This window comes from Thermothielavioides terrestris, chromosome 1 (genome assembly GCF_000226115.1).
Source record: "Thermothielavioides terrestris NRRL 8126 chromosome 1, complete sequence".
NCBI lineage: Eukaryota > Fungi > Ascomycota > Sordariomycetes > Sordariales > Chaetomiaceae > Thermothielavioides > Thermothielavioides terrestris.
The window spans coordinates 2935251-2949143 of record NC_016457.1 but is presented as its reverse complement, the minus strand read 5'-3'; positions in this window follow the sequence as shown (position 1 = coordinate 2949143).

Genomic DNA, 13893 nt, shown 5'->3' with positions numbered 1-13893 from the left:
GATATAAAGTCTCTTCGCCTATATAGTTAACAAAGATTTAAATGTCGACCTAGTCGTCAATATCCTTCTCCGACTCCTTCTCTATATAGTTAAAAGGCCTAGGCGGCTTATAAGACAACGTATTAGCTATAACGTTTTTAGGACCTAGGATATACTTAACTTCGAAGTCGAATAGGCGAATCTAGGCAATCTAGCGTATTATAAGAGTATCTAGAATATCGCTTATAGTACTATTAAGCTAATAGACTAGAACCAGAGTATTGGTCTCTATAGTAAAATGTATATTAAAGAGGTAGTGGCGAAAACACTTTAAAAGAAAGAGTAGCCCTCTTAGTTCCCTCTTTATAGTATTATACCACTTCTCTACCTCTGACTAGATACCGCTCTTAAACCTATATAGGTATCTTTTACTATTGGGACTAACCTACTTGAGTATACCTCCCTAGCTAAGGATATTAGCGTTATAAACTAGGAAGATTATACTATACTATAGATCGCTATAGACAAGCGTTATAAGGACTAGAGTAATAGTGATTTTCTCCTTTAGCTTATCTATCGTCTTCTACTCAATAGGCCCCTAAGTCTACTTAGTATCCTTCTTTATTAGAGCGTAAAGAGGAATTACGATAATCGTAAAGCCTTTAATCTAGATCTAGTAGTATCTAACTATTCTAACGAAGATATATACCTCTTTTACATTAGAATAGGTCTTTTACTCCCTTATCTTAATTACTTTCGTTTCTTTAAGAAGATGCCTATTAGGTATATAAAGATAACTAAGTAGAACTACTTTTAGTTATATCTACTTCAACTTCACTATAGCGATAGTCATACCTACTAGCTCTATATTTAATAATACTATATCAATATTCTTAAGATACTCGATAATAAATTTATAACGTCCTCTTCTATCTAGATAGCTATTATAATTAGATCGAGGACCTTTTACTATAATATCATTTAGATAGACTTGATAAATATCTAGGATAAAGTTACTAAAGATCGTTATTATAGCTCGTTGGAACTAAGTAATAGAATTTATACCTTCTATCGATAGTATATATATATAAAAGAGACTAATCGACGTTGAAAAGGTTATTAAATTATAGCTCTACTTATTAAGATTAACCTAGTTATAACTAGAGAAGAGATCTAAGAGAGATAATAGCTTATAGCTACTAAAGTCCTTACTAAATTCTTCTATAGTAGGTAGGACAAAAGCGTTATAGATCATTATAGTATTAGCCTTTTAAATATTATTAATAAGCTATAATCTACTATCTTTTTTAAAAATAAAGAACTAATTATTATAGTAGCTTATATAGCTATACTTAATAATCCTATATATCTACCTCTCTCTAAGTAGATCAATAACCTTCTATATTAATAGCTTTGGAATTAGAATAGACTTGCTCTACTAGGCCTTATATAAAATAGTCTTAATATACTAGGGCAAGACAATATCCTTATAGATATACCTATACTTAGTAAAATCCTATATAAGCGTAGCTTCCTAGTTTTATAAGATCTTAGTAAATATCTCCTTTTCTAGTTTATTAAGGAACTTATCTATAGTAGCGAGTATCGTTTAAAGGCGCTCCTTAGTAAGCCTCGAGCTTAGTTTAAGATCTAAGAAATAGAGGACTATAAGATCGTCCTATTCTTTTTTAAACTATATCTTTGCCTTAGCCTTTATAAGCTACTTCTCTCACTATAATAGGTCTCTCTCTAGTATAGAGCTATCTAATAGGGCTAAATCAACTAGCTAAACCTTATTTATAACATTCTTCTAAAGTATAAATATCTTTAAGGTATATCTAACCTTATACTTGAACTCCCACCTTAGTCTCTAGTTAGAAAAGGGGTTTCCAATTAGGGTCCCTCTTTTCCCTTTTAAATAGGATAATAATTCGATTTTCGTCTATTTAAACAAAGAAGATAAAGAATAAAAATATATAATATAAAAAAGAGTATTAAAGAGTAGTATATAAGACTTCTATAAAATAAAATCAAAAACCACTTTACCTATATTATCGTCGAGGAAACTAAGGGCAATCTCGCCTTCCTCTATCTCTACTTAGTCAAAGATTCTTTTAAGACTCTTTATTAATCCTTAGAATTGCTCTTAGATAGCTAGTTATATTAGAGATAATAGGCGATTCCACTAGATAATCTTCTTAGAGACGATATATATCTAAACTATCTTTCTTTTTATAAGTAGATTAGTAGTAATTAGGTTACTATTATAATAATCGAAGGTTAGAGCGGTATCTTTAATGAATAGTATACTAAGAATTGCTTTGTACCTACTAGCGATATCCTTAGTTATAAAGAAGTAAAGGTTGATACCAACTCTACCTAGGTAAAGAGTAACCTAGGTCTCTCTAAGGAACAGTACTAAACTATAAAGACCCTTTGAAACGACCTTAGTAGGCTAGTATAATAGTATATACTTCTTAACGATATTTATTGAGATATAGTTGTACTCTAAACTAAAGTCGATTAGAGCGAGATACTTATTATAATGACCTTTCTCAAATTAGATATACAAAGTAGGAAGCGACTATACTTTTATTATTATATTAAGTTCTATATACTATAAGACTAAAAGCATTGAGATAGACTTCTAAAGTAGAGTATAAATATAATTGTCAACGTCTCTAGGTAGACCTTTATAAATCTAACGCTCTTAGAGGCTTCCTATATAGATGCCTTATATACTATCTTTAGTAACTCTAAAGATCGCTAGAACCGTCTTAGTCTAACTAGATCGAGGACTATTAAATATATTTACATTGGTATATAGAGCCTATATATAGACCCCTATATCTTTTAGTATAATAGTTAGTCCATTAGGCTTAGGAACATTAGACCCTTTATAGTTAATAATCTTAATATTAGCGAAAATACCTTATAGGTATATAATTAGAGCGTCCTTATACTTAGACGAGATATAGACTAAGTTGTTAAAGGTTAGATTAGTCTTCGCCTTTATTATAGTATAGATTATATCCTTTATATATAGAGGCAATATAGTAACCTTTGATATAGGCGGCTTAGACTATAGCTCCTCTTTCTTTATATAATTCGCTATAGCTAGGTTCTTAAAGATAGTTATATAAGGAGGCTCTACTAGAGGTATAGGAGTACCGCCTATCTAGAAGTTATCTTCCCTTTTATCCTTAGTAAATCGACGCTTAGTAGACGATATACCTTGAAGTATAGTCTTTACTTCCTTGTCTACTTTCTCCTTAGCTTCCCCCTTAGTCTAGTTAAAGAGAGGAAGAGATAGTCAATGGAATTCGTCAACCTTTAGCGTAGACTGTAGGACAACCTTCTAAGTTAAGATACAATCTCCTTCTAATAGAACTATATAAAACGACAACTAATTAGACGCTATATAATAGAAGGCGAAGGTAAGCTTAGGCTCCCCTTTATATATAAAACGATTAATCGTTGTCTAGATAATTATAGGCTCCTAATATAGCTTAGGCTACTAGAGGTAGTACTTATTTAACACTAGGGATATATCTAGCTTAAATAAGTAGCTATTTAAGCACTTATACTCGTAATAATATACTTAGTATATAGGATAACTATTATATTGTAGGCAATAGGCTATATATATAAGAACGAGCTAGCTAATCTTACTAACCTCTTATATACTATTAATATCTATCTTTGTAAAGGTAATCGTCTTAGCTAGTATATAGCCCTTCTTACTCCTATTGCTAAAGTAGTAGTCTATACTTTTATAATATATTAGACCTATAGCTATAGCTTCTATAACTTCTATATACTTGAGGACTATATAGTTAGAGTTACTGCAATAGTAGCAATAGCTAGAGCTTATAAGTCTACTATAGCTATAAGGACGACTATTAATATATAGGCCAATAACGAAGCTAATATATCTCTCTTATAAACGGCTCCGCTACTAGAAATATATCTAGAGAACCTCGATCTTATTAGGAGTAGGATCGATTTTATATAAATAGAGGGCCTCGATCTTCTATTTGAACTATTTAGCGATCTTCTACTTCTAGATATATAGACGTTAGAGCTAATTAGCTAGATCGTTAATATCGTTAGATATAGGTATAAGAGCTTTCTTCGGCCTCTCCTCTTCCTACTCTTATAGCTTAGGAGTCGTCTTAATAGTAGGCGTAGCTAGAAGCGAATAGTACTTCTATAGATCGATTTTACGCTTATAGGTTTTAAGAAAAAGGTCTTCTATATTAAGACCCTTCTAAAGAGTATCTTAAACGAACTTAAGGAAGTCTACCTACTTTGCAATATAGATAAAGTCCTTATTATCCTTCTTTAAAGTATACTAGCGGTCTTTAAAAGCTACTTAGATCTACTAATTAAGTATATATTATATAGTTAAGACAATTATATACTACAACTCTTTATAAACTTTAGTAAAGGCGATAGTATATATATAATCAATTAACTCGAAGTAGTTATAGATAACCTTGCTAACTAGCTAATATCTCCCTTTGATCAGATTATAAAGGTAACCTCTATTACTATACTACTTAGGATCGTCACCTTTCTAGTACTTTAGGAACTTAGCCTTAAAAGCTATCTAGGTCTCTTAATCCTTTTTCTTTTAATAATAGATAATAGGCTAGATCGTAGTATTATACTAAAGCTTAAACAGGTATATACAAGTCTTATTATTAATAACCTAATAAGCTTTATACATTTCTTTAAAGATCTCGATCCAATATATAGTATTCTAACTAGAGAAATAGCTCTAAAGGCTAGCCTTCGCTAAAGTCGGAAAGGTTATACTAAATATAGTAGTAAGAATGTATTTAGTCATCTTCTTTAGAGCTTTAGCTTTAGAGAGACTAGAAGGTGTTACTATAGATACCTCTGTATAGATAAACGGAGTAGAGGTATCTAGCGAAGATAAAAAAGGTATCTACGCTACTTTAGCTAAGTCTTCTTTACTTAATATACCTTAGAAAGGCTATAAGATAGATATATCCTTAGACTCTCCTTCGGAGGTTAGTATTAGGATTGATAATATTATAAAGGTCGACGAGATTCCTAGAGCTTCTATAGACAATATATATATATATCGCTAGAGTCAAGTTATTAGGCGCTTTGCTATTGTCTTTAAAGAAAGGCAACGACTATATCGATAGACTATAAAAAGACTAATATATATACTTCTATAGGAATATCGACTCCTTCGACGTCTATCTAGAGGAAGAAAACCTCTTAAGAAGCTAGGTTCCTTTGGAATATATAGTCTAAAGGCCCTAAAGGATAACTATAGGTTCTTTATAAATTACCTAGATACCTCTAGCAACTAATATACTAAACTTAACTAATATAATAATAGTAAGAGTATAGCTTTTAAAAAAAAAGTAAACGTCTATACTAAGACCTTATATTTAATATAAAATAGTGTTAGATATATTATTAAAAGGAGCTAAGTGTTATAAAGATATAGCCCTAAGCTTAGAAGCTTATAAATAGCTATTACATTTAACTACTTTTGTAACTAGTTCGGCTAGACTAGAGAAGAAGATGATAATCGATAAAAATTCTACCTTTATCTCTACTTAAGAAGATAGAACTATTGTCTTTCAATTAGGTTAGCGTTTTACAACTACTATATCAATAATAACAAAGCCTTAACAGGTCTTCAAAGTGTTAAGGATAATAAGATATCTTTTCGATGCCCTATATCGTCTAGATAAAGGAAGGTCTCCTAGGATAAGGTCTCAATAGACCCCTAGAACATATACGCCTCAATAGGTTTCTACGCCTCCTAGAGATACTAGTATCAATATACTAGAGCCTCAATAGGTCAGCTATATCGTTGTTATATAGCTATTAATATAGCATTATATAGTTCTATAATCTTAGAAGACTTTGTAGTCTATACTATCTTGTTTAGATATAGAGCTAAGCTCTTCCCCGATTAAGCCCTCATTTAAAATAGTGTAAAACCTCTATACTAACCTACTCTACTACACCTAGGACCAAGTGTATAAGATAGCTCCTAAAGGAATATAGTGTCCCTCTAGACAAATAAAGATAGTGTATATCAAGTAGTAGGAAGGATATCTTCTAAAAGGAAGATATATAGCTTAGGTACATCTAGTAGAATATAGTAGAAAGACAAGAGATAATAAGAATGCAGTTAGAGCTCAATAGCTCGAATGCTTATCATCTAGACAAAGGTAGAACAACGAAAGGAGAAGCTCAATAGCCTTCCTAAAAGAAGGAGAACCACTAACGTAGTGTCAATAAATATATATTGACAATTGCTTAATGTCTTGCTTAATGACGAAGAAGATAGGCTTAGCCCACTTAAATATATATGATCAGAGGGCTAGACCCCCCCCCCTAGCAACGAATACAACACACTGAAACGAATAAAAAAACTAGGTCCCTACGTCTAGGTAGTCTATCACCCTAATTCACTAATTTCGACCATTTTACATTATATTTTATAATCTTAGCGATTACTATTAAGTAAGACAATAAGCAAAAGGTTATATAGTTTAAATTGCGTTTATATAATAAGTTTAAGAAAGCGATTGAAAGTTAGGACAATATACTTAACGATAACGACTTTGAAGGTTAGATAGAGAAATACTAGTATATTACAAACTGTTAAACTACTGCGATAGCTCTTAATAAGATAGATAAGAGCTTTAAGAAGACTATTGGTAGTAGTGATACTAGCTATAATAGTAAGAAAGATACTAGCAAAGTAGGCGAACTAATAGACCTCAACAAGATGAAGCTCGCTATAGCGTATATTCCTAATAACGTCTTAAACTACTATTATACTAATGGCCTATACTTCAATTGCAGTAGTTCCAATTACACTACTCGAAGCTATAAGTAGAAGACAGATACTAGTATAGGCTAGGGCCGAGACTATAGTAGCTATAGTGGCGATAGTAGTCGCAGTAGGTTTAGTAGCTTTAGCAGATTTAGTAGCAACAGTGGTTTTAGCAGCTCTAGTACCACCTTCAGTAACAACATTATATTTAGTAGATCATTTACTAAGTTTAATAAACTTAGCACTAACACTAATACCTTAGGTTCATCTAGCTAGGGCGCCTCTACTAGTGGCGCCTAGCAATAGGGCACTACTAGATTTAGCACTTTTAGAGGTGGGTTCGGCGGCTCTAGCTGTAGCGGCTACAGTAGCTTTAGCTATAGCGGCGGTAGTAGCTATAGCGCGACTTAGCACTTACGCTTTGTAGATATACCTAAGTATATCGACAATTATAATACTAGGTTCGTCCTTAGAGAGGTTACCGATAACTAAGCTAGCACTAAGAGCTACGCTAGCTAAGATATAAACTAGGGAAATATATAACCCTTGAGCAAAGTCGTATTTAGGGGTGTAGAGTAGGATTATAGCAATAGGGAACTGAGGATCGTTTCGCTTATTTAGGCTATTTAACTATTAGCGCTATAGGTAGTTCGACTAAATCTATCCTCCTTACTTTATATATCGCTGTCGATTTATATATTATTCTATATATTTTGCTTATTGATTCTAACTATATAGCTCTAGCCTTTATAGACTTTTAGTTCGCTATACGACATTGTGTTCTATTGCGATAGTTGCCCTAGAAATAGCTGCTTTTCTTAGCCGATAGTGGGCTTTTCTCCTAGATCGAATAGTACGTCGAGCTTCTATTCAGTGTTAGCGACTACTAGGAGCTCCTCTTCTTTTTCGTTACAACGCTTTCTTTAGAAAATCCTATTATCCTTAGCTTGCTATAGCTATAGTAGTATAACCTAGAAGTAGACTAGGACTTGCTACGCCTATATTTTACTAAACGTTGCTAGGGCAACTGCCTACTACTATACCTCTCTAGCCAATAGGCATTTGCAAAAGGAAGCGACTGTCAACAACTAGGTTAGCCGATCTTATACTAATTAGTATACTAACCTTGCTTTAAGAACTACGTTAATAGGTACAATATAAGCCTAGCTAAAGATTATACTAATAGGTGCACTGCTAGCCTTAGTTAGGCCTTCTAGGCTACTATTAAAGAGGTTCCTAACAAAGGCGAGCTGCTACTCTCTTCTTTAGTAGCGACTTGCTAGGATAGGCTATAACTCTTTTCTTTAGTAGCAACTCATCAACGTTCTGTCTAGTAATTAGAAAAGTAGCGCTATTACCAATAGAAAGTGCAACTCCTAAGGCACTACGAATATATATTTGCGAATAGCCTAAGGTAGACGTTAGCACCACTAGGCGTGTAGGCTAGAGTAGTTAAGGAGGTGCCACCGACGATAAGGACAACGCTAGTGGCTATAGAGATGAGGGTAGATGTATATTGAGCGCTCTCTATCTACTGTCTATAGCTATAAACGCTTCTACAACTATAGCTATAACATAGGTATATTAATCTAAACGATATTAGGTTGCTAAACGCCTAGAATTTTATACTATTATATAAAGTGGATAGCGTTATAGTGATGACAGTTACCCTAAAAAAGCTTTAGAAAGCTATTGAGAACAACCTAGGCGAAGGCGTCTATCTACTATATTTGCTTAACACCTTCTTTAAAGACCTCTTATATCGCTAGAGGGATATAGAGTTTTATAAGGCCTAGTTCCCTAAGAACCTTTACAACTTTATTAACGACTATTAGCAAGATAGTAAGTATAACCGTTAGATTATAGAGGACAATGTTAAAAAGTTTTTCGACAAGGTAGATATATTTGAGCTAATAGTAGAGGATATTAAGGTATAGCTACCGTTATAGTATTACAATCTTTTTGAAGCTTTCCTTCCAAAGGAGGCTAATACCCTTCTACTATATCGTTTGTACGACTATAAGATTGAGGTGATTCTAGGTAGCAAGCTCCTATACTTGAGGAATCGCCTATTCTCGCCTATAGAACTATAGGTGATTAAGCGTTGGCTCGACGACCAGTTGGACAAAGGTTTTATCTATATATCTAAGTCTAGTATTATATCGCTAATCCTCTTGGCCTAGAAACCTAGCGGTAGTATCTATATTTATATAGACTACTATAGCGTTAATAATATATTGCTTAAGAACTAGTACTCTATTCCGTTGGTCTAGGAGACCTTAGATATAATCTATAAAGCTATTATTTTCATTAAACTCAATGTAATCGCTATATTTAACTATATATAGATTGCGGAGGGCTATAAGTAGCTTATAGCCTTTATTACTAGGTTCGGCCTCTATAAGAGTCTAGTTACCTCGTTTAGGTTATAGAGTGCGCCTACGACGTTCTAGTATTATATTAATGACATCTTATATAATATATTAGATAAGTACGTTACTATATACCTCGATAATATCCTTATATACTTTAGCAACGAGGAGGAGTATATAGCCTAGGTCTAAGAGGTCCTAAAGCGCCTTATTGACGCTAGCCTATAAGCTAATCTTAATAAGTACGAGTTCTATACTAAGAGAACGAAATACCTTAGTATAATCATTACTCTAGGGGGCGTTGAAATGGACCTAGAGAAGGTTGTAGTAGTTATAGCCTAGGAGTAGCTAATGACGAAGAGGTAGCTTTAGCGCTTCCTAGGCTTTGTTAACTTCTACAGATGGTTTATCTATAATTTTTCTAGTATTGTGAAACCTCTTTATAACCTAACGAAGAAGGTAGGTAGCTAGTATTAGTCGAATGTATACTAGGCGGCTTTTAAGAGGCTTAAATGTATATTTATTACTATACTAGCGCTATATATCTACGATTAGTCTAAGCCTATAGTAGTCGAGGTAGACGCCTCTAATTGGTTAGTAGGAGGTATACTTCTCTAGCTAGGGGATAACGGTAAGCTCTATCCTATAGCTTATTTCTTCTTAAAGTATAGCGCTTAGGAATACAACTATAACATCTATAATAAGGAACTTTTAGCGATTATTAAAGCATTGGAGGAATAGCGCCTTAAGCTAGAGGGCGTGTCTAAGAGGTTTAACATTATTATTAACTATAAGAACCTATAGACATTTGCTACTACGAAGCAGCTTTCCCTATAATATATATAGTAGTTGAAATTCTTATTATAGTTCAATTTCTATATTGTATACTACCCTAGATTAGCGAATATATAGCTTGATACGCTTAGCTATAAGCCTAAGCACATTCCCAATAGCTAAGATAACTAGCTTTGTAATAGGTAGAGGCTATTGATCGAGCTAGAGCGCTTCGACCTAGTCTCCTTTGCCTTTAGGGAGGGCGGCGAAGATAGCGCCGATTTACAACACTTCTAGCTCGACCTTTTATAGCTACTTGACTTACTGATCGATATATCTTACTAGTTCTTGCCCTTCTTAGCTAATGTACTAGTAGTATTATATAATCTAGGTATATAAGTGTAGTCTACAACTATTAAACAACGACTCTATATCCTACTTATAGAATGTTGTAAAGTAGTAGGCAAAGTCTACTTTAGAGACTGTCTATTGATCGATCTTAACGATTATAACTTATAGCTCTAGATCATCTACTGTATATATGCCTTTGGTCCTAGTAGGCACCTAGGTAGGACAAAGATAATCAACCTTCTAAATAGGAGGTATTAGTAGCTAAGGATAAGTTAGGCTACTAGGACTTATTATAAAGTATATCTCCTCTATAATAAAATAAAAACTCTAAGGTCATTGCTAGCTAGCTTCTTAAAGCCCCTACCTCTACTATTGTTGCTATAGAAAAATATCTCTATAGACTATATTACCCCGCTACCACCGTATATATAGCGAGGTCGTATCTACTGCTATATTGCTATAGTTGTCGATTAGCTTACTAAAATACGATACTTCCTTACAATAGAGACTCTAGACATTGAAGAATTAGCCAACTAATTCATTGAACGTATATACTCAATATATAGTGTACCTAATATAATTGTCTCTGACTATAGTACCTAGTTTATCTTTATATTCTAGTATACGCTATCGATATAGCTAGGCATTACGTTGAAGCCCTTGTTAGCTTTCTACCTTTAAATTAATGGTTAGACCAAGTATATCAATACTAAGCTAGAACAGTATTTACGGTTGTTCGTTGACTAGGTGTAGGATAACTAGGTAGACTAGCTACTACTTATAGAGTTCGCTAGGAATAACGTAGTATCTAAGACTATAAGCGTATTACTGTTCTTTGCTAATTATAGTTTCTATCCTAGGATAGGTGTCGAGCCTACAATGCTATACCTATTGAACTTGACTAAAGTATAACGATATAAGTTCTTCTAAGTGTCTAAGATAGCCAACCGTTTTTAAGTAGTCCTTAAGTATATTATAGTACTCTTAAAGTAAATGTAAGATCGGTATAAAGAGGGTATAAACCGCTAGCGATCCAATATACTAGTCTACTATAAAGGAGATAAGGTTATATTTAGTATAAAGAACTATAGTATAGGCCAACTAAGTACGAAGCTAGAGCCCTAATAGGAGGGCCTATTTATAGTAAGTAAAGTATCTTTATATACAGTAACGCTATAGCTCCTAGCTAATATATAGATCTTTAATACTTTCTATATCTTATATATATAGTTGTATAAGGGAGGCGATAGGATACTTAGATAAGAGAAAGTAGAATAGGATATATAAGCGAATTATAATAGGGTTATTATATATATAGACGATGGCTAAGAGGTTGTCGAGTAAAAGTTTAAATCTATCTTCGACTATAACAAGTTCGACAATGGCTAATGGTATTACCTAGTTGACTAGGAAGGCTACAACCTAACCTAGCAATCCGTTTTAGATTTATATAGCTACAACGATGCTATCTAGGATTTCTATAATATATATCTAGAGCTACTAGGCCCCCTAGCCTAGGTCTTTTAACGACAAGGACAGGTATATAGGGGAGAGGAGGTTCAACGTTAGGCTTATTATAAGGCAAGCTATATAATATAACAATTGAGGCGGAGTACCTAGTTAGTAGGGCAACGACTAGATTGAGGTAGCCTTATTACTCGCTATCGCCTTTTAATAGTTTCTTATAAACAAAGACACTTTGGCTACTAGCGACTACGTTGGGAACGATAGCTTGGCGTAGCGCTAGCCTAGAGGTAGCTCTAGCTATGGCCGTAAGCGAATGGCCACGGCTATAAGCGAGTACCTAAGGGAGCTCTAGCTATAGCTATAGGCAGATGGCTATAGCTATAAGCAAACATTTAAAGGTAGCTCTAGCTATAGCTATAAGCGACTAGCTATAGTTGTAAGCGAGCATTTAAAGGTAGCTCTAGCTATAGTTATAAGCGACTGGCTATAGCTACGAACGAGTACCTAAAGGTGGCTCTAGCTATAGCTATAAGCAACTAGCTATAGCTACGAGCCGAGGTCTTCTTTAAGATCAAGCGAAGTACAAAGTTGGAAAAACTTATAACAGCTCTCTATAAACGGTAGGACTGGACATTTGCGCTATATAGACCTCTCCTTAAAGGCTAGCGCGTATAACCTACTGATACCCTAGATATACTAGAAATGTAAGACGGAGACACCTTAGAAGTTTACTAAGAATAGGTCGGTAGGCCTACTAATACCCTAGATACACTAGAAATATAAGACGGAGATACTCTAGAAGTTTACTAGGTAGATCAGTAGCTTCTAAGCGTTGTTTAGGAGTTCTTTATAGGAATCTAGTGCCCTAGAGGAGGGGGCTTGTTTTAGAAGGGGGGGTAGTGTCATAGGATGCCCTGTAACGTAGTTAGTTGTAGGTAGATAAGATAGTGCGTATATACTAGTCCGTATCCAGACTAGTGTAGGGTTGTAGGCTAATAGGGATATCCTCCGCGCTCTATAGCCATCTTCTACTTCCCTTTCTTATACAACTATATAAGTCAATACACTACTATAAGGTTGTATTACTATCACTCCCGTAATAAGTTCCTAAATATAAGAGTATACTACTAGGTTAAGACTTAAGGGTAGAGGAAATATAGGTATAGGGTAGACTCTTAACCTCTAAGATGTTACTAGAACTATAGGCTTAGCTATAGAAAGAGCTTATAAATAGAGATAATAATAGGAATAAAGGTCTAGTCGATAACTCTAGTGCTCTTCTAAAGACTAGTAGAGTATCTAGGGATCTTAGGCTAGCTATAGCCGTCCTATAAGGCGCTGCATCTAAGAGCGAATATAGGGCTTCTCCGCTTATAGAGCCTCTAGCTTTATAAAGCGAATATAAAGAGGCATCTCTACCTATAGAGCCCCTAGCTTTACAAAGTAAGGAAAAGGATATATTCTATAATATAGTAGAATATATAGTAAAGTAGAATACTTAGCTTATAAAGTATAAAGCTTTATAAATATAATCTTTAACTAATACGCTAAAAATAAATATATTAAAACTATAATATAAGCCTAAGAAGTATCTTATATCTATAAAGAGGAGTATATAAATTTAAAAACCTTTTATAAAGGTATATAAAAATATAGCTCTAAATATAGCTTTAAAACGTATATATATTTTCTTTATTAAGTTGTTGGAAATATAGAAGAACCTAGGGCTAAGGTTCTAAACTAATTACCTAGATCCTACTCTCTAGGAAAACTATAATAGTACTAAGACGCTCTTCTATATATTTTAAAAGGGTATTAAAACGCTCTACTCTAAGTCGTTTTAAACCCTATATACAGTGTTTACTACTGCTACTAGCTAGATGTTAATAGTATACTATAATATTGAGCTTCCCTTTCTCCTAAAGAGCTAGAGAGATCTAGAGAACTATAAGTATAGAAAGGAGTTTAAGACGGCTATATATAAGGAGATCTACAATCTTATAAGTAAAGGAATATAGCGAGAGATTAAGTAAGAATATATAAAAACGAGGCTTCTACCTTTGAAATAGATATTTGACTATAAGCTCGACAAGGATAGTAACTTTAAAAAGT